The sequence below is a fragment of the Pseudophryne corroboree genome, chromosome 11 (genome assembly GCF_028390025.1).
Source record: "Pseudophryne corroboree isolate aPseCor3 chromosome 11, aPseCor3.hap2, whole genome shotgun sequence".
In the NCBI taxonomy this organism is placed as follows: Eukaryota; Metazoa; Chordata; class Amphibia; order Anura; family Myobatrachidae; genus Pseudophryne; species Pseudophryne corroboree.
The window spans coordinates 199,023,082-199,043,772 of record NC_086454.1 but is presented as its reverse complement, the minus strand read 5'-3'; the positions used below and the strand labels follow the sequence as shown (position 1 = coordinate 199,043,772).

The 20,691-nt window shown below is 46.2% G+C and overlaps 1 protein-coding gene across 2 annotated transcripts in view; it reads right to left on the bottom strand.

Moving 5' to 3' along the window:
• MEN1 (menin 1) overlaps window positions 1-14,701 on the bottom strand; it is a 183,182-nt gene extending 168,481 nt beyond the window's left edge. For both annotated transcript variants that reach the window (XM_063945203.1, XM_063945204.1), the window contains exon 1: window positions 14,403-14,701. The gene's annotated coding sequence lies outside the window, so the exon portion shown is untranslated. The remainder of the gene's footprint in view (window positions 1-14,402) is intronic.
• Between the last annotated feature and the right edge of the window lie 5,990 nt (window positions 14,702-20,691).

Genomic DNA, 20,691 nt, shown 5'->3' with positions numbered 1-20,691 from the left:
TAACGTGTGGCCCTACTGGACATTACGTTTGTCTCGTCACCGTCGACACTAGACTCAGTATCTGTGTCAGGGTCTGTGTCGACCCACTGAGGTAACGGGCGTTTTAGCGCCCCTGACGGTGTTTGAGACGCCTGGACAGGCACTAATTGATTTGCCGGCTGTCTCATGTCGTCAACAGTTTTTTGCAAATTGCTGACATTATCACTTAATTGTTTAAATACAATCATCCAGTCAGGTGTCGACTCCCTAGGGGGTGACATCACCAACACAGGCAACTGCTCCGCCTCCACATCATTTTCCTCCTCATACATGTCGACACACGCGTACCGACACACAGCACACACACCGGGAATGCTCTGATAGAGGACAGGACCCCACTTAGCCCTTTGGAGAGACAGAGGGAGAGTCTGCCAGCACACACCCAGCGCTATATATATATATACAGGGATAACCTTATATAAGTGTTACTCCCTTATAGCTGCTGTTAATATATTTATTTGCTGCCAAACGTGCCCCCCCTTCTCTTTTTTACCCTGATTCTGAAGCAGGACAGCAGGGGAGAGTCAGGGAGCCGTCCTTCCAGCGGAGCTGTGAGGGAAAATGGCGCTTGTGTGCTGAGGAGATAGGCTCCGCCCCTTCACGACGTCCTTATCTCCCGCTTTTTTGTGTAAAATGGCAGGGGATTAAAATACATCCATATAGCCCAGGAGCTATATGTGATGTATTCTGTTTTGCCACCTAAGGTATTCTGTTATATTGCGTCTCAGGGCGCTCCCCCCCCAGCGCCCTCAGTGACCGGAGTGTGAAGTGTGCTGAGAGCAATGGCGCACAGCTGCGGTGCTGTGCGCTACCTTAGTCTGAAGACAGGAGGTCTTCTGCCGCCGATTTCACCGGACCTCTTCGTCTCTTCTGGCTCTGTAAGGGGGACGGCGGCGCGGCTCCGGTGACCCATCCAGGCTGAACCTGTGATCGTCCCTCTGGAGCTAGTGTCCAGTAGCCTAAGAAACCCGATCCACTCTGCACTCAGGTGAGTCCGTTTCTTCTCCCCTTAGTCCCACGATGCAGTGAGCCTGTTGCCAGCAGGACTCACTGAAAATAAAAAAACCTAACTAAACTTTTATTCTAAGCAGCTCAGGAGAGCCACCTAGATTGCACCCTTCTCGGCCGGGCACAAAAATGTAACTGAGGCTTGGAGGAGGGTCATAGGGGGAGGAGCCAGTGCACACCACCTGATCCTTAAGCTTTTATTTTGTGCCCTGTCTCCTGCGGAGCCGCTATTCCCCATGGTCCTTACGGAGTCCCAGCATCCACTAGGACGTCAGAGAAATGAAAATATTCAACTAAGTGTGGGACCTCCACACAAGCCTTGTTAGTGCTGTGAGCACAGAAAAAACACTGAGGTATTCTGGGATATGGAGGGTGGAGTGTTCTAAATTTAAATATTCAGTGCCCTGTTCTTGCTAAAGCCGTCCATATCCCAAGAGTACTCCAGTGACCCCTAGTGGATGAAAAAGAAATTAAAATAATAAAAACTGCTTCACTGTGCCTGAATTTTTTTTAAATTCACTGTGTTGTGTATATACATGTATATACCTTTGCGGGACTATTAATTGTATATAATGCTTATACTAGATATAGGGTAGGACAAAATATATTCCACACATAAACGGCAGGGATGGGTATTTAAGGTATATGTCTATGAAAGGATACAGGTATCACCTGATGAGACTGTGAGTGTCAGAAACCCACCTAAGATGATCGCACCGACTCTGCTGACAAATGACCCTTTTAGAAGACTGATTGATTTTTCATGAGCAATAAAACCGTAGCTACCTTATAGGTCTAGGCCTGACCCAGTTTGCTAATAATGGTCTCTGAATAATAATTTGCTCCGACTCTTGTGTACCAATTGGGTCACGTCTATTATGCAGATTAGTCTTATTGACAAAATTCACATGTCAAATAGACATATGCATATGTGCACGGTGGTTTGTAATATAGACATCCACTATTATTATCCGTGTTTGGGATCCCCATCAGCAATTAGAGGGTTATTATGTCCAATTTGTGGTTAAAAGCCGCAACGGCTTTATTTATCACCACTCCCTATATATAGTGAATTAAGAAAAAATTCAGGCACAGTGAAGCAGTTTTTATTATTTTAATATTTTGTATCACCGAATTTATTCACATATTTCACATAATAGGTTATTTTACACTTATGTTTCTCAATTGCTATATATATTTTAGTTAAGTACTAATAAAAGTTATATTTTAATATCAATATTGATAATAGACAAAAATTTCTCTCTTTTCTACTAAGTGCGCCAACAAAGAGACAATCTTTTTCTGTCCCATGATGTCAGTGATCATCACTGTGCATACACGCTGGGCAAAAACGCCCAGTGTGTATGCACCTTTACTTTGACATGGACCACCTACCTAAAAATAAGATTTTACTCACCGGTAAATCTATTTCTCGTAGTCCGTAGTGGATGCTGGGAACTCCGAAAGGACCATGGGGAATAGCGGCTCCGCAGGAGACTGGGCACAACTAAAGAAAGCTTTTAGGTCACCTGGTGTGCACTGGCTCCTCCCACTATGACCCTCCTCCAAGCCTCAGTTAGGACACTGTGCCCGGACGAGCTGACATAATAAGGAAGGATTTTGAATCCCGGGTAAGACTCTTACCAGCCACACCAATCACACCGTATAACTCGTGATACCATACCCAGTTTAACAGTATGAAAACAACTGAGCCTCTCAACAGATGGCTCAACAATAACCCTTTAGTTAACAATAACTATGTACAAGTATTGCAGACAATCCGCACTTGGGACGGGTGCCCAGCATCCACTACGGACTACGAGAAATAGATTTACCGGTGAGTAAAATCTTATTTTCTCTAACGTCCTAGTGGATGCTGGGAACTCCGAAAGGACCATGGGGATTATACCAAAGCTCCCAAACGGGCGGGAGAGTGCGGATGACTCTGCAGCACCGAATGAGAGAACTCAAGGTCCTCCTCAGCCAGGGTATCAAATTTGTAGAATTTTGCAAACGTGTTTGCCCCTGACCAAGTAGCAGCTCGGCAAAGTTGTAAAGCCGAGACCCCTCGGGCAGCCGCCCAAGATGAGCCCACCTTCCTTGTGGAATGGGCTTATACTGATTTAGGATGCGGCAGTCCAGCCGCAGAATGCGCCAGCTGAATTGTGCTACAAATCCAGCGAGCAATAGTCTGCTTAGAAGCAGGAGCACCCAGCTTGTTGGGTGCATACAGGATAAATAGCGAGTCAGTTTTCCTGACTCTAGCCGTCCTGGAAACATAAATTTTCAAGGCCCTGACTACGTCCAGCAACTTGGAATCCTCCAAGTCCCTAGTAGCCGCAGGCACCACAATAGGTTGGTTCAAGTGAAAAGCTGATACCACCTTAGGGAGAAACTGGGGACGAGTCCTCAATTCTGCCCTATCCATATGGAAAATCAGATAAGGGCTTTTACATGACAAAGCCGCCAATTCTGACACACGCCTGGCTGAAGCCAAGGCCAATAACATGACCACTTTCCACGTGAGATATTTTAGATCCACGGTTTTAAGTGGCTCAAACCAATGTGATTTTAAGAAACTCAACACCACGTTGAGATCCTAAGGTGCCACTGGAGGCACAAAAGGGGGCTGAATATGCAGCACTCCCTTAACAAACGTCTGAACTTCAGGTAGTGAAGCTAGTTCTTTCTGGAAGAAAATCGACAGAGCCGAGATCTGTACCTTAATGGAGCCTAATTTCAGGCCCATAGTCACTCCTGCTTGTAGGAAATGCAGAAATCGACCCAGTTGAAATTCCTCTGTTGGGGCCTTTTTGGCCTCACACCAAGCAACATACATCCGCCATATGCGGTGATAATGCTTTGCAGTTACATCTTTCCTGGCTTTAATCAGCATAGGAATGACTTCCTCCGGAATGCCCTTTTCCTCAGGATCCGGCGTTCAACCGCCATGCCGTCAAACGCAGCCGCGGTAAGTCTTGGAACAGACAGGGCCCCTGCTGCAGCAGGTCCTGTCTGAGCGGCAGAGGCCATGGGTCCTCTGAGATAATCTCTTGAAGTTCCGGGTACCACGCTCATCTTGGCCAATCCGGAACCACGAGTATTGTTCTTACTCCTCGTTTTCTTATTATTCTCAGTACCCTTGGTATGAGAGGCAGAGGAGGGAACACATAAACTGACTGGTACACCCACGGTGTCACTAGAGCGTCCACAGCTATCGCCTGAGGGTCCCTTGACCTGGCGCAATATCTCTCTAGTTTTTGTTTAGGCGGGACGCCATCATGTCCACCTGTGGCCTTTCCCAACGGTTTACCAACAGTTGGAAGACTTCTGGATGAAGTCCCCACTCTCCCGGGTGTAGGTCGTGTCCGCTGAGGAAGTCTGCTTCCCAGTTGTCCACTCCCGGAATGAACACTGCTGACAGTGCTAAGACGTGATTTTCCGCCCATCGGAGAATCCTTGTGGCTTCTGCCATCGCCATCCTGCTTCTTGTGCCGCCCTGTCGGTTTACATGGGCGACTGCCGTGATGTTGTCTGATTGGATCAGTACCGGCTGGTTTTGAAGCAGAGGCCTTGCCAGACTTAGGGCATTGTAAATGGCCCTCAGTTCCAGAATATTTATGTGTAGGGACGACTCCTGACTTGACCAAAGTCCTTGGAAATTTCTTCCCTGTGTGACTGCCCCCCAGCCTCGAAGGCTGGCATCCGTGGTTACCAGGACCCAGTCCTGTATGCCGAATCTGCGGCCCTCTTGAAGATGAGCACTCTGCAGCCACCACAGTAGAGATACCCTGGTCCTTGGAGACAGGGTTATCAGCCGATGCATCTGAAGATGCGATCCCGACCACTTGTCCAAGAGGTCCCACTGAAAGGTTCTTGCATGGAACCTGCCGAATGGAATTTTGCTTCGTAAGAAGCTACCATTTTTCCCAGGACTCGTGTGCAGTGATTCACCGATACCTGTTTTGGTTTCAGGAGGTCTCTGACTAGAGATGACAGCTCCTTGGCTTTCTCCTGCAGGAGAAACACTTCTGTTCTGTGTCCAGAACCATCCCCAGGAACAGTAGGCGTGTGGTAGGAACCAGCTGTGACTTTGGAATGTATAGAATCCATCCGTGCTGTTGTAGCACTTCCCGAGATAGTGCTACTCCGACCAACAACTGCTCCTTGGACCTCGCCTTTATAAGGAGATTGTCCAAGTACGGGATAATTAAAACTTCCTTTCTCGAAGGAGTATAATAATTTCTGCCATTACCTTGGTAAAGACCCTCGGTGCCGTGGACAGTCCAAACGGCAGTGTTTGGAATTGGTAATGGCAATCCTGTACCACAAATCTGAGGTACTCCTGGTGAGGATGGTAAATGGGGACATGTAGGTAAGCCTCCTTGATGTCCAGGGATACCATGTAATCCCCCTCCTCCAGGTTTGCAATAATCGCCCTGAGCGATTCCATCTTGAACTTGAATTTTTTTATGTATGTGTTCAAGGATTTCAAATATAAAATGGGTCTCACCGAACCGTCCGGTTTCGGTACCACAAACAGTGTGGAATAGTAACCCCGTCCTTGTTGAAGTAGGGGCACCTTGACTATCACCTGCTGGGAATACAGCTTGTGAATTGCCTCTAGCACAGTCTCCCTGCCTGAGGGAGTTGTCGGCAAGGCAGATTTGAGGAAACGGCGGGGGGGAGAGACGCCTCGAATTCCAGCTTGTACCCCTGAGATACTACTTGAAGGATCCATGGATCCACCTGTGAGCGAGCCCACTGATCGCTGAAATTTTTGAGGCGGCCCCCCACCGTACCTTTCTGAAGCCAAAAGGACTGTACCTGATAATACAGTGCTTTCTGAGGCTGTGAGTAAACCTGAGGTAAAAAAATGTTCTTCCCAGCTGTTGCTGTGGATACGAGGTCCCAGAGACCCTCCCCAAACAATTCCTCACCCTTATAAGGCTCTATGTGCCTTTTAAAGTCAGCATCACCTGTCCAGTGTCGGGTCTCTAATAACCTCCTGACCGAATGGACATTGCACTAATTCTGGATGCCAGCCGGCAAAATATCCCTCTGTGCATCCCTCATATATAAGACGACGTCTTATGTTCGCAAAATAGTATCCCTGTTTGACAGGGTTACAGACCACGCTGCAGCAGCACTATCTGCAGGTCTCAGTCTAGTACCTGAGTGTGTAAATACAGACTTCAGGATAGCCTCCTGCTTTTTATCAGCAGGTACCTTCAAAGTGGCCGTATCCTAAGACGGCAGTGCCACCTTTTTTGACAAACGTGTGAGCGCCTTATCCACCCTAGGGGATATCTCCCAGCGTAACTTATCCTCTGGCGGGAAAGGGTACGGCATCAGTAACTTTTTAGAAATTACCAGTTTCTTATCGGGGGAACCCACGCTTTTTCACACTTCATTCACTCATTTGATGGGGGAACAAAACACTGCCTGCTTTTTCTCCCCAAACATAAAACCCTTTTTTAGTGGTACTTGGGTTAATGTCAGAAATGTGTAACACATTTTTTATTGCCGGGATCATGTAACGGATGTTCCTAGTGGATTGTGTATATGTCTCAACCTCGTCGACACTGGAGTCAGACTCCGTGTCGACATCTGTGTCTGCCATCTGAGGGAGCGGGCGTTTTTGAGCCCATGATGGCCTTTGAGACGCCTGGGCAGGCGCGGGCTGAGAAGCCGGCTGTCCCATAGCTGTTACGTCATCCAGCCTTTTATGTAAGGAGTTGACACTGTCGGTTTAAACCTTCCACCTATCCATCCACTCTGGTGTCGGCCCCACAGGGGGCGACATCACATTTATCGGCATCTGCTCTGCCATCACATAAGCCTCCTCATCAAACGTGTCGACACAGCCGTACCGACACACCGCACACACACAGGGAATGCTCTGACTGAGGACAGGACCCCACACAGCCCTTTGGGGAGACAGAGAGAGAGTATGCCAGCACACACCAGAGCGCTATATAATTTAGGGATTAACACTATATTGAGTGAATTTTTCCCAATAGCTGCTTGTATATACAATATTGCGCCTAAATTTAGTGCCCCCCCTCTCTTTTTAACCCTTTGAGCCTGCAAACTACAGGGGAGAGCCTGGGGAGCTGTCTTCCAGTTGCACTGTTAAGAGAAAATGGCGCCAGTGTGCTGAGATAGCTCCGCCCCTTTTTCGCAGACTATTCTCCCGCTTTTTTATGGATTCTGGCAGGGGTATTTATCACATATATAGCCTCTGGGGCTATATATTGTGATATATATGCCAGCCAAGGTGTTTTTATTGCTGCTCAGGGCGCCCCCCCCCCCCAGCGCCCTGCACCCTCAGTGACCGGAGTGTGAAGTGTGCATGAGGAGCAATGGCGCACAGCTGCAGTGCTGTGCGCTACCTTGGTGAAGACTGATGTCTTCTGCCGCCGATTTTCCGGACCTCTTCTTGCTTCTGGCTCTGTAAGGGGGACGGCGGCGCGGCTCCGGGACCGAACACCAAGGCCAGTTCCATGCGGTCGATCCCTCTGGAGCTAATGGTGTCCAGTAGCCTAAGAAGCCCAAGCTAGCTGCAAGCAGGTAGGTTCGCTTCTTCTCCCCTTAGTCCCTCGCTGCAGTGAGCCTGTTGCCAGCAGGTCTCACTGTAAAATAAAAAACCTAATTATATACTTTCTTTCTAGAAGCTCAGGAGAGCCCCTAGTGTGCATCCAACCTCGGCCGGGCACAAAATCTAACTGAGGCTTGGAGGAGGGTCATAGTGGGAGGAGCCAGTGCACACCAGGTGACCTAAAAGCTTTCTTTAGTTGTGCCCAGTCTCCTGCGGAGCCGCTATTCCCCATGGTCCTTTCGGAGTTCCCAGCATCCACTAGGACGTCAGAGAAAAATGCTGCAGACCAACGGTATGGCAATAGTATTCCCATAGCCACGGCCTCTGTCAGCAGGATAATGGCCCTGTCACACTGCAAATATTGGTGGTCATTCCGAGTTGTTCGCTCGCTAGCTACTTTTAGCAGCATTGCAAACGCTAGGCCGCCGCCGCCCTCTGGGAGTGTATCTTAGCTTAGCAGAATTGTGAACGAAAGATTAGCAGAACTGCTACTAAATAATTTGCAGCAGTTTCTGAGTAGCTCCAGACCTACTCCTAGACTGCGATCACCTCAGTCCGTTTAGTTTCTGGTTTGACGTCACAAACACGCCCTGCGTTCGGCCAGCCACGCCCCCGTTTCTCCAGCCACTCCTGCGTTTTTACCTGGCACGCCTGCGTTTTTTAGCACACTCCCGGAAAACGCTCAGTAGCCGCCCAGAAACACCCACTTCCTGTCAATCACACTATGATTCCTCCAGCGATGAAAAAACGTTGGTCGGCCTTGTGTAAATCTAATAAGTTTTGTGTGAAAGTACTTAGCGCATGCGCGATGTGTACCATGCGCATGCGCATTTTTGCCCTAATCGCTCCATTGCGAAAATCGGCAACGAGCGAACAACTCGGAATGACCACCATTGTTCAGTATTAGTTTGAGGAACATAACAAATTAAGGTGCCCTCCAAATTATCCAGAACTCATTCAGATCAAGCATCTGCAATATATGCTGGAATAACAAGAGCCATAAAAGCCCCATATCACATTTTACAGGACTTAAAGGGTCTACTGATAACATATTGGTGCCAAATACCAAAGAAAACCTTCAAAGGTCTTGTGGAGTCCATGCTTCGAGGGGTCAGAGCTGTTTTGGCGGCACAAGGCGGACGGCATATACATATTAGGCAGTGTTTTTATGCTATAGCTAGCAGATGCGTGTGTGTGTATCATATGTCCTTAAAATTCGAAATGTCCAAATTATGAAAATAAGAGCTATTTAACACAGATTCATTACTATTTTAATAACATATTTGTTTTTTTTTTTGTTTTTTTGATTTTTAAATTAAACAGAATCCGGTTTAAAATAGCTAATTTTTACATTTTTTTATTTTATTAAATTGACAATTTTGGAGAGAGAAAAATATCAGCCAGTTAAGTGGTTAAGAGGCCCAGTTATCAAAACAAATTTGCAGGATTTCCCCTGAAAACAAACATTTTATCTGGTGATAGCTGCAAATTTCGCAAATGTATGTAGTAGGGGACTGCAGAGACATCTGCTGCGGTATCTAGTTTTTTATTGCACAAACAGCCCCCAGAGGTTTCTATAGGTGCTATATGTAAGGTTTACCAAGCTCGCCTGGCTCTGGTCACTAACACTATATTTAGATGGTGATAGCTAATATAGTGCACGCCACGCTACATTTAGGGTACCATGTTCGGGCCTCGCTCCTCCCCCTGGTGACGTCAGAGGTCCTTTCCACAACTTGGTTCTAGCCATACCCATAGCCTATGGGCTATGATCAGGGTAATGGCAGGCTGCATATTATTATCCTTTATTTATATGGCGCCACAAGGGTTCCGCAGCGCCCAATTACAGAGTACATAAACAAATAATCAAAACAGGAAAACAGCAACTTACAGTTGAAGACAATATAGGACAAGTACAGGGTAAATAAACATAGCTTCAAAAGCAGATGAAACTGAAATAAGTATCAGGTGGCAGAGGACTGCTGGATTTGGTGCAATTGAAGATCATTAAAGTAACAGAAAGGACAAGCAGAGGGCCCAACTCGTGAGAGCTTACATTCTAAAGGTGAGGGGTAGACAGACAGGGGTGACACAGACGGGGTACATAGAGAGCGTGGAACAGAGGGTTAGGATGAGATTTGGCTGTGTTTGGTGAAGAAGTGGGTCTTGAGAGCCCGTTTGAAGTTTTGTAGAGAGGTGGAGAGGCTGAGGGGGAGAGGTAGGGAATTCCAGAGAAGTGGAGCAGCACGTGAAAAATCTTGGAGGTAGGATTGGGAGGAAGTAATCAGTAGGCAGGAGAGTCGGCATGCATTAGCGAAGAGGACGGGTGGGAGTGTAAAGGGAGATAAGGTCAGAGATGTAAATGAGAGAGGAGTGGGTGAGGGCTTTGTGAGTGTGAGAAGCTTGAAATGGTTGAAATTGATTCTGAAAGGGAAGGGAAGCCAGTGAAGGTCTTGTAGGAGAGGAGAGGTGGACGTAGTGCGTTTGGTGAGGATAATGAGCTGGGCAGCAGCATTGAGGATAGATTGGAGTGGAGAGAGGTATTTGTCAGGAATGCCAGTCAGGAGGAGATTACAGTAGTCCAGTCTGGAGATGACCAGTGAGTGGATAAGGGCCTTAGTAGCATCCTGGGTCAGAAAGGGTCTCATCCTGGAAATATTTTTAGATGAAAACGGCAGGTTTGTGAGAGGTGCTGAATGTGTGGTTTGAAGGAGAGGGAGGAGTCAAGGATTACTACAAGACAGCGCAGTTGGGGGCTAGAGGAAATAGTAGTGCCATCAATAGATGAGATTGTGGGAGGTGAGGTTATGTGGGAGGAGGGAAGATGATCAGCCCAGTCTTAGACATGTTAAGTTTAAGAAAGCGCTGGGACATCCAAACAGAGATAGCAGAGAGACAGTTGGAGATTCGAGTGAGGAGAGCAGGGGAGAGGTCCGGAGAGGAAAGATAGATTTGAGTGTCATCAGCATAGAGATGATATTAGAAATCAAAAGAGCTAATGTGCTTACCTAGTGAGAATGTATAGAGAGAGAAAAGTAGAGGACCAAGGACAGAGCCTTGGAGTACACCTACAGTTAGTGGCAGTGAGGGGGAGGTGTAGTCATGAGAGGAGACAGAGAATGAACGGTCAGAGATGTAGGAAGACAGCCGAGAGGGCAGTATCACGCAGACCATGGAGTGAAGGATTTGCAGTAGGAGAGGATGGTCCACAGTGTCAAAAGCAGCAGAGAGATCAAGAAGAATAAGTAGAGAGTAGTGTCCCTTAGATTTAGCAGCATGGAGGTCATTGCATACTTTTGTAAGGGTAGTTTCAGTGGAGTGGAGAGGACGGAAGCCAGACTGGAATGGGTCAAGCAGTGAGTGTGAGGAAAGAAAGGAAGTAAGGCAGTTGTAGACAATATGCTCAAGGAGTTTGGAGGCAAAAGGGAGAAGAGAGATGGGTCGATAGTTGGGGAAAGTGTTTGGAGGCAGAGGGGACAGTGCCTGATGAGAGGGAGAGATTGAGAAGGTGGGAAAGATGGGAACAGGCAGAAGGAGAAAGGTAGCGGAGGAGGCGGGGGGGTATAGGGTCAAGAGGGGAGGTGGTAAGGGGGAGGAACGAATGAGGGCCATGACTCCCTCACCAGATGCATGGGAGAAAGATGTAAGAGTTGATGAGAGGGATGGGGAGGGGTGGTAAGTTATGGGAGGAGGCTGGTTGCTGATGGTCTGGTGTGATGTGATGTCCTGATGTATGGAGTCAATTTTGTGAAGTAAGTGGCAAAGTCAAGAGCAGAGAGTGAGGAGGGGAGACGAGGTGAAGGTGGGCAGAGGAGTGAGATGAGAGTGGCAAAGAGGCGCCGGGGGTTGGAAGACTGGGAGGATATGAGGTTCTTGAAGACTGTTTAGCAAGGGAAAGGGCAGCACTGAAGGATGAGAGCATAAGTTTGAAATGGAGGAAGTCTGCCTTAGAGCGTGATTTCCTCCAGTGTCGCTCAGCCGTATGTCAGCATTTTTGCAGATATCTGGTGCATTTAGTGTGCCAGGGTTGAGGTGTTAATTTGCGAGGGTGAATAGTGGTTGGTGGAGCAACAGAGTCAAGAGCAGAAGTAAGGGATGCATTGTATATGGAAGTGGCTTGTTCAGGGCATGAGAGAGACAGTATAGGATAGAGGGGCGAGTCAAACAGGGAGGAAAGGAATGTGGTGTCAATAGCCTCAATGTTACACTTAGTGATGGTAGCCTTAGGAGGTAGAGATGGGGAAGCAGAGAGAGATAGGTTAAAGGAGAGCAGGTGGTGGTCAGAGAGGGGAAATGGGGAGTTGGAAAAATCAGAAATATCACAACGGTGAGTGAAAACCAGATCCAGTGAGCTCCCATTCACATGGGAGGGTGAGGAGGTCCACTGGGAGAGACCAAGTGAAGAGGTGAGGTTAAGGAGTTTAGAGGCAGGGGATTGTGTGGGGATATCGATAGGGATCTGGTCATAGGGATGGAGGTGAGAGAGGAGGTGGTGTAGGAGACTAGGGAGAAACGATAGAGGTGTGAACAGGGGGCAAGACACATGATTAGGCAGACATGTGGGGAGTAGAAGAAAATCTGGACATAGGGGGTAATTCCGAGTTAATTGCAGCAGCAAAATTGTTAGCAGTTGGGCAAAACCATGGCCCTCATTCCGAGTCGTTCGCTCGGTAATTTTCATCGCATCGCAGTGAAATTCCGCTTAGTACGCATGCGCAATATTCGCACTGCGACTGCGCCAAGTAATTTAACAATGAAGATAGTATTTTTACTCACGGCTTTTTCTTCGCTCCGGCGATCGTAGTGTGATTGACAGGAAATGGGTGTTACTGGGCGGAAACACAGCGTTTTATGGTCGTGTGGATAAAAACGCTACCGTTTCCGGAAAAAACGCAGGAGTGGCCGGAGAAACGGGGGAGTGTCTGGGCGAACGCTGGGTGTGTTTGTGACATCAAACCAGGAACGACAAGCACTGAACTGATCGCAGATGCCGAGTAAGTCTGAAGCTACTCTGAAACTGCTAAGTAGTTTGTAATCGCAATATTGCGAATACATCGTTCGCAATTTTAAGAAGCTAAGAGTCACTCCCAGTAGGCGGCGGCTTAGCGTGTGTAACTCTGCTAAAATCGCCTTGCGAGCGATCAACTCGGAATGAGGGCCCATGTGCACTGCAGAGGGGGCAGATATAACATTTGCAGAGAGAGTTAGATTTGGGTGGGTTATTTTGTTTCTGTGCAGGGTAAATACTGGCTGCTTTATTTTTACACTGCAATTTAGATTTCAGTTTGAACACACCCCACCCAAATTTAACTCTCTCTGCACATGTTATATCTGCCACACCTGCAGTGCAAATGGTTTTGCCCAACTGCTAACAAATTTGCTGCTGCGATCAACTCGGAATTACCCCCATAGTGTTAAGTAGGTAAATAGGTTGAGGGAAACTGGTAGTAGGAGAGGAGGCTGTAAAGGAATCAGAGCAGAAGAAATGCAGGTGAGAAAAGCAGTGTAAGCTCAACTGGTGTAGATTTAGTTTGAAGTGAATCAAAAGTGTAGATAAAGTGGGTGCAGAAATGTATTTGGACTGGTAGAAATGAGAGGATTGTGAGAGGGTTAAAAAGCAATGGTAATTCTGAAAGGATTTTTAAGTGTTTGTTGGTAAAATTGCATTGGTGCAGCTGTGCATAAATAACAGATTACAAAAATACACATAAAAACATTTGTTGGTAAAATGGATGTTTGTTGAAATGTCCAAATAAGGTAGTTCCGTACTATTTGATCAGATGCGACAATTGGGAGGCGAGTGATATGGAGAGTAAGTGACTCACATTTAATATTAGTTTTTCAGTTTTCTGTGTTTTGTTAGAATGGTGTCCTTCAGTATTCCCTTTTTCACTTCGAATGAACGATGATGGAACACTGCTATGTGTCAATTTTAGCGCACTTTGGGGTCTATTCATGCAGCAGTGAAAAGCCCTGTTTTGCGTTAAACAGGGCTTTTCTCTGCTTACCGCAATTCACAGAGCCGGTTACCGTGGAGAAGTCTCTGACTTCTCCAGCGGTACCCCCGCTCTGTGCCTGAATCGCATCACCATACCTTTGTGGAGTTCGCCATCTGAGGACGGCGTAACCTGAACTGTAGTGCGGAGACGTCAGGGAAGCTCAATGCTTCCCTGATCGCTGCTCGGCACCTCGTGCTGGCTCCGCCCCCCGACCTCCCAGCAACCACTGCGGCCTGCCGGGAGGTCATCAAGCTACGCATGCGCAAAGGGACCCGCCGCTGGACTCCGCGCATCGCAGGGAGGGACCGCTGGAGAAGACCTCACCGCAGGAGCCCCAGACACCGCAGCGCATGTCGGAAGGGTGAGTATACATGAATTGCTACTTATTACAGCTATACATCGCATCGAAGCGATGCGATGTATAGTGATAAGTAGCAATTATGTTTTCGTTTTCTACATGAATAGACCCCTTTGATACAAATGCACTGCGATATTAAATGCACAGCCTACACAATAGAACTTAATGTCTGACATGTAATCATCACTATGGGCCTAGCCGCAGCGAATCCTCATGTTGATCGTCCTACGATTGGATGAAAGCAATATGGTCCCTCAGGCTTCCTGTGCTGTATTCGTTACCCAGGTACAGAGGATTTATCGATGCACAGTAGCGGTGATACATTAAGGACTCGCAGGTAGCCAACATGGTCACACACCCTATTGTACAATGTAATAACACGTTATACGCGACTCACCAGCTTCCAGACAATGCAGCGAGGACTTCCGCTCTGTGCGTTCCAGGGGCAGGAAACATACGGCGGCCTCCTGCGTTCCACACAGAGCACACTATCGGCCCCTTGCGTCAGGCACACTGCCTGCACACACTGTACACACTAGCTAGAACTAGTCTCCCGCGCTGCGTCCCACACAGTGACTGCACTGTACACACTGGGGGTTTCCTGAGTTCCACACACTGCGCACCCTGGAGGCCTCCTGCGTCCAATGCACTGTGGTGCATACGTGCGGTCTCTCTCCGGAATACTGGAGGTTACCACCCCATCCACAGCTGTGACATGTAATAGTTGTAGTTTCAATTTTAAGATGGAACAAACTCTTTCCTCTTTGATGAGTGAATTTCTATTAGGTTGTTTACAAGGCCTATTTATATTAAAAGTATGTTTGTATTTTCTTTAATACAATTGTATTGAGATATTTTTCTGCAGTTTTGTCTGTTAAAAAAATGCATGAGAACTGTAAAACTTCATTTAAAAACGAAAAATGTTCACCTGTTTTTTAACCTCTTCTAACACAATTGAGATCTCTAATGTAATGAAAATAAACATATAAAAATAGCTGAAAATACAATACCGTACTTTATTTATATCCGTCTCCCAACTCTGATGTATTTTGCATAATTTGACCTCAGCAGCACATCAGAGGGGTGTATTTGCCGCAATACCAGCTACAGAAAGCAGGAGGCATTGCACCATGAATATTTACAACAGCACAGAGTCAGGGCCATTTGTAGATGTGGCGCCCGGGGCGACTGTTTCCTTTGGCGCCCTACCCCCTTCCCCCCCTCATTGAAAATACAGACAGTGTGCATCGAAGGCGCGCAGCAACATAACGCCAGGTAGAGCCCCTTTTTATACACGTTACACCAGGTAGAGCTCCTTACACACGTTACGCCATGTAAAGCCCCTTACACACGTTACGCCACGAAGAGCCCCCTACACACATTACGCTAGGTAGAGCACCTTTTATACACGCTACGCCAGGTAGAGCCCCTTACACACATTATGCCAGGTAGAGCCCTTTACACACGTTACGCCAGGTCGAGCCTCTTACACACGTTACACCAGGTCCTCTAATACATTTTGCACCAGGTAGAGCCCCTTACCTTACGCTATGTAGATCCCCTCTATAGAGAGACAGTGTGTGTGTATAATCCTACTAAGAAGAGGTGGCAAGGGACTTTTCCAATATTGTGCTATTGCTTTTTTTAGTTGCTAACATTTGGCCTATTATGCAATATTCTTATTTTGGTATATCCATAGAGTAAATGCAAAGGGGTGTGTGGCTCGGCTGGCAAGGGGAGCCACTATTAGGGTGACATTTAGCGGCTTCTCTATCCCCAGTGCACTTATATTGCCGCCCAGACACCCACCCTACCCGCTGGCTCACTCCCGCTAGTGCCCAGACACTTCAGCTTACGCATGCTGGCCGGTGGATAAACCATCACGATAATGATTCGAGGCTACGTCCTCAGACACAGCACTCGGTTCCTCGCTAATGCAAACTGGAGTTGTCTATCTCCTACAGACGCTTTATGCTGCATGTGCATTTTAATGACACTAAATTGAACAGACACTTCCTTGCAGCTGTGCAATTCCTTACATTCATGAATCAGGCCCTTTGCGTATTAACAGCTATCTATCCTGCAGACGACAAATATCCTTATTCATATTTCATCAGTGCTGTGATTGTGATTTATATGCCTGCTGTTAGGATATGCATTTGTTAACCTTTGTGCATTTATTTTGGTTCAATTAACTGTCCGTTTTTGTTGTCATTTTTGTCTTTTTAACATATGTTACCAATTTATTAGTTCATAATTGTAACAAGTGATTGACAGCACCTTTTTTACTTCTTGGGTATTTTGTAAATAGAATATTGTTTTTTAGCCCCCACAAGTTTGAGGATCAGCAAGTCTTTAATAAAAAATGATGAGTTTAGTAATATGAATTAAAGGTGTTTACACACGGAGCGATATGGCTCAGCGAATTTGACTATATAGTCAAAATCGCTAAGAAAGTTAGTGCATATCGCTCCGTGTGTACACAGCGAGTGATAACGATGCGCTTCCCCGCAAGATCGCTGTCGCTAGGAAACAGACTGCAAGCAAGGCAATTTTGACCATGTCACTGCAAAAGTATGACATAGTCAAAATCACCCATAGCCAAATCGCCCATAGACAAAATCGCTGGTACAGATCATCAAAATCGCCTGCTGCCAGTTCAAGGTAAATCGCTCAGTCAGAATTGCTCAAAGTCACAATCGCTCCGTCTGTATGCACCTTAAAGCAGAGGAACAGGCATTACACAACTAACAAATAACATTAATACTGTCAGGCACCACATGGTTACTTACCAGTTTCGGGTGTCATTTTCTGAAGGTCTCAGCTGCTTTCTCTCTTCGAAGGTAACCTATGATGGTTGGCTGGTCATGTGCTTTAGAAGAGGGTGTGTGACTCTGCACTGTAGTTAAAGGGGCGGTCACTTGACTGCCAACATCATCCACGTGTCAATTGCTTATTGGCTAGCCTAGTAAAAGCACCTCTGAGCTAATATTTGTGCCAGGTTAACTGTGCTCCCAACATTTCTGGTTTCCAGTGTCTAGTTCATCTGCATCCTGCATTCGTTATATGTTACTTGGCTTATTACTCATGGTCATCTACTGATGTGGCTCTGATTCCTTCTCCCTTTAGTTCTGGTCTGGCTTGTCCTGGCATCCCCTTCTGGCTACTCTTATGGCTTATCCACAATCTGTTTGTGTGCCAGACCTGGCTTGATGACCTATCTACATTGTTCACTGGCATGCCACATGTGGGAGCACGGTAACCTGTGGGTCTTCCAGCCACAAAACACAAATCCCCTTGGCATAAATAAATCCACTAAACAAGCTAGAAATCGTGGCTAGTCTCTGACTTTACATTTGTCTGATAATCTATTGTTTTATTATTTATTTCCAACACCTGGTTGTCCAAGTGGAGAAACATGAATCCAGCTAGTTCCAAATGATGTAACGCCTGCAGAGTATCTTGCAGCATTTGGACATATTGCAAGTTGTTTCAAGCAACCAAGCTACTCCGGCTGATCCGCTATCAGTTATAGTAACTATGGAGCCTTTGCTTCCTCTCAGCTCTGGATACCCGCTCTGCTTGACAACGATGTGTATCCCAAGACCTGCAGGAGTTTGCTTAGTCAATGCTCAAGTCAGTTGGAGCTATTAAATGGGAACTTTCCATAGGAGAGAGCAAATGTGACCCACATCATTATCTATGCTTCCGAGTCAAGCCTTTGCCTTTTTTAAGAGTGAAACAATCATCTTTTTCATAATTAGTCTTAATTTATTGAGGCCTTTAAAAGTATCTTTGCTAAAGCAGACTGGATCTCCTTCGCTGCTTTGATTCTACACAATCTGTAGCCAGAAGAACGTGAGAGGCGATTCATGTGTAATTCTATTTGCTGTTGTGATGAACTGGGAAATCTTCTCAGATCTTGTCCCAAATGTCTGGAAAACGCCAAAAGCATGATGGGTGTGGAAGAAGCCCTGTCAGGTAATACTGTCCACTCTCCATCTTCTGTTTGTAATGCCAGATTTTCTAATTGGGTCAAACTCTATTGGACCTTTACTGCCAGTAATTTCATTTATACTGCTTTGGTATCCAATATGTCTTTACCTACCCAGGTTATGGAGACTTTAGACACCACTATGGCAGCAAGATCAAACAAACCATATTTATTATTGCACATCTCTGCTAGTTATGCAGATTGGAGCACTTCATAAAGATAATTTTTCTTCCTACCTCATCCCATTATTCATCTAATCCCGTTGTATTTGGCCTGCTGTAATAGTAGCAGAACTCCCCAATGTATAGATTAGATTGGTCCTCTGCACAAGAACCTATTTGGGATCCACACTGTACTTCCCATTGTCTTCAAAAGATATGAGCACTCTTATTTATTGCAATACAGTCAGTTTTCAAAACTTTGTGAATAAAATATGCTGGGATGTCCTGTGTCAATTTATTGTAGCCTAGATGATATCCTAATATGTGATATACAGTATGGGTTATGTGCCTTCGATGGAAGGTTTAGGGCTGTCTCTGAGCACAATATCTTTCTGGGTACACACCTGATGATGGTGCAACCCAGCAATGTGGCGATGTAAACATACATCACAACGCCATACACACTAAATAATCTGCCGTATGAAGACAATGTACCATTATATGCTGCATGTAACAGCAACGTGTCGGCTGTGGAATCATACCATTGGATGTGCAGCACATCTATTGGGATGATTCAAAGAACGAACGTTATACACACTATACGATGGTCGTGCAGATTGGTCGAAAGTATCAGTATTGCATTATATATCATATAGCATGTACCCAGCTTAATTAACCTAAATACGTCTCCAATAAGCAACAATTGAAATTTTCTCAGAGCATATTGTATCCAGATGATCCCTTCAGATGAGTGTGGATCGTTCGGTCAACAGTTATTAGGTCAACCACTATTGGTCGACAGGGACTAGGTCGACACATAAAATATGTTGACATGGATAAGGTCGACATGGAAAAAAAGTCGACAGGGGTTTATGGGGGGGCTTTGGTGTCGTTTTCTTCGTAAAGTGACCGGGAACCCCAATTAGTGCACCGCGTCCCCTCGCATGACTCGCTTTGTTACTATTCCCAATCGTAGTCCACGTGGATCGTAAAGTATGGAAAAGATAAAAAAAATGGAAAAAAGTGAAAAACTCATGTGTTTTCGCATGTTGACCTTTCCCTTGTCGACCTAGTGAACATGTCAACCCAATGCATGTCGACCAATAGTGGTCAACCTAATGAGTGTCCACCTAAAGACCGGATACACCTTCAGATGGAGCCCAGATAGTTGAGGCAATTGTGAATTGGCCACAGTCCGTTGGTGTTAAAGCCGTACAATGGATTTCCTAAATTAGTATTGCCAGTTCATCAAGGGATATTCCTCAATCATTGCTCCCATCTCAACTCTGACGAACAAAGGCTCAAGTATGGTTACTTATGGCCACTGAAGCTGTCTTTCTTTGGGGGGGAAAAAAAAAAGCATTCACATCTGCACCCATAGCCAGATTTTATTTTTCCCTTATTCTTAGAGGTTGATTCTTCATCTACCCGAGTCTGATAAGTGTTATTTCAGAAAACTTCTCGGGTTCCATAGCCTTGCAAATTCCTTTTGCAAAAAAAGACAACCTGCTAAGAATTACTACATTGGGCTGGGGAACTTCTAGCCAAGAAAACGTCAAAGAATAGATACATCTGCTAGAGAGGGCATCTCTTTCTGTCACAGTGTACACAGACCACTAGAACCTCTTGTATTGACAGTCAGTTGAATGCCTAAAACCTCAGCAGATGAGATGGTCTCTAGTCTTCATTTTCTTTAATCTTACTCTCACATTCTGGCTAGGTAATAAATATGGAAAGGCAGACACCGTACTTTGCTCTTTTAACTTCATGATCAGACACATTTCTGGGATCATTCTAGCTGTTGTCACAACTGAGGGCTGGTGCTGACCAGAGGAAGCCTCAGTTGTAGGGGCTGAGGTGTACGTGAACCTGGGAGGCAGTATGGGATTCTTTGACATGCAGTTAACCTTGTAGTACCATGCCCGAAGGCGTGACCAAGACGACAGAGTAAAAGTCAATGAGTTTTATTTAGCACAGTTTAGATAGTACATTGGCAGTTGGTAGGAATAGCAGTGCTCAGCAATAAGAAACTAAGGCGTAGAAGTAGTACACAGTTCCCAGAATGCAGCAGTGGTTAGGATGCCGTTAGGTGTGGTAACAACACAATACAGTCTTGGAAGACCTGGAGATGGTAAGTTCATAACCAACACCCATCCGCTAGATAAATAAAATAGGAACTGACTAGCAGATGACTGACTGGAAGCTGGTGGTACTGATGAAACGCTATAGTGGGGTGAACACTTTTGAACTGCCGGGGATGCCGGGTGGAACCGGCCCAGGTGGTGAGGGTGCAACGGAACTCACTTGATGAAGTGATGGTAAGATGACAGGAGCACCGATGGTAAACTGTGAGATGATGTTGGAGCACCAATGTAGCAGGAGAATAAATGAGGAAACACTGGTGATGCTGGAGATCGATGATGGAACACCGATGGTGACTGGATATCGATGGCGGAACACCGATGGTGACGAGATCGATGGCAGAACACCAATGGTGACTGGAGATCGATGATGGAACACCGATGGTGACA